This window comes from Terrapene carolina, unplaced genomic scaffold (genome assembly GCF_002925995.2).
Source record: "Terrapene carolina triunguis isolate 2854851 unplaced genomic scaffold, T_m_triunguis-2.0 Scaffold53, whole genome shotgun sequence".
Classification (NCBI taxonomy): Eukaryota; Metazoa; Chordata; order Testudines; family Emydidae; genus Terrapene; species Terrapene triunguis.
This window is the reverse complement of record NW_020664404.1, coordinates 3,970,975-3,972,299: the sequence shown is the minus strand read 5'-3', so window position 1 is coordinate 3,972,299 and position 1,325 is coordinate 3,970,975. Positions and strand designations below refer to the sequence as shown.

The following is a 1,325-nucleotide window of genomic DNA, read 5'->3' as shown; positions in this document are numbered from 1 at the left end:
AAAAAAACCTTTTTGGCCTTTTTTTTTTTTTTAATTTATTTCCTTTTGCAAGATAAAGGGATCCTCTTCCCATGTACCCACTGCCATACCCGCACAGACAGCCAGCATGACAGCCCAGGCCATGCTATTCCTGATGCAATTAGCTTGCTCTGCCCTACTGGTACAGGCTAGGGAAGGGAAGCCGCAGCTAAACATGCCAAATGGGGACCCCGGCTCCCAGACAGAACATGGAGGAGTGATCACCTAGCAGGAGCATGGAAGAGAGATGACACTGAGCACCAGGAAGAGGTGGGGGGGGGGGGAGTTTATACCAGACCTGAGGAGCGGGTCACCCCCCAGACACACACAGCAAGGAGCAGGGGGGTGATGCTGAAAGCAGGGAGAGGGTGGCAATGGGGGGCAGGAGGGGAATAGGGATCATTGTCTATGGAAGTGGTGGTGGGGATTATCCCCAGGCAGAGGATTAATACAAAGCGGGGGATACGGAAGGAGGAAGGTGGGTCAATATCACACAAGATGGAGCAGGACGTTAGCAGGGGAGGGGGCAGTGCCAGGCAGCGGGGAGTGGTGTGGGGGGCAGTGCCAGGCACCCGGGGGGGCATTGCTAAGCGGGGGGGGGGCAGTACCAGGCAGCGGGGATGGGTGTGGGGGGCAGTGCTAGGCAGCACAGGGGGGGCATTGCTAAGCGGGGGGGCAGTGCCAGGCAGCGGGGGGTGGGGGGGCAGTGCCAGGCAGGCAGAAGATGCGAGCTGACTAACCAGCCACAGGGAAGGGATGGGGATGATGGGGTCGCAGGGGAGGGGGGTTAGAGGCGGTGCTGGGGGTTACCCCCGAGGGGCTGGGGATACACCCGCAAGGGGGGGGGCGAGGCAGGCAATGCCTGCGGGGGGGCAGACGGGGGGGGGCGCGGCGGGGGGGGGAGGGGGGGGGGGGGGGGGGGGGGGGAAGGCGGGGGGGGTGGCCCGGCTCGCTCCCTCTCACCTGCCATGGCAGCCCCGGGGCGGCTGGAAATGGCGCTGGGGGGCTCCGGCTCCGCGCTCTCGGCGGCGGCGACTGCGGAGGCAGCAACAGCAGTGGCGGGGCCGGCCCGGGCACGCGGGAGGGGAGGGGCGGCCCCGCGCGGCTCCGCCCCCCGCAAGATGGCGGCCACGTCGTCCCCCCCCATGTCCGCGGGGGGGGGGTTGTCGCTCTGCTGCCCCCTCCTTCGCCCCCCATTTCCCCTGGTCCCATGCGTGCGGCGCCCCCCTTCACCCCAATCCTCCCCGTGCCTCCCATTGCTCCCCCTCCCTTCCCAGCCCATGACCCCCTCCCCTCCAGTCTGCTTC

The 1,325-nt window shown here is 66.6% G+C and overlaps 1 protein-coding gene across 1 annotated transcript in view; it reads right to left on the bottom strand.

Moving 5' to 3' along the window:
* The window catches only part of SLC23A2 (solute carrier family 23 member 2), a 99,633-nt gene extending 98,572 nt beyond the window's left edge, over positions 1 to 1,061 (bottom strand). Inside the window, exon 1 of the mRNA XM_026657756.2 lies at positions 982 to 1,061. The gene's annotated coding sequence lies outside the window, so the exon portion shown is untranslated. The remainder of the gene's footprint in view (positions 1 to 981) is intronic.
* Positions 1,062 to 1,325: the final 264 nt, after the last annotated feature.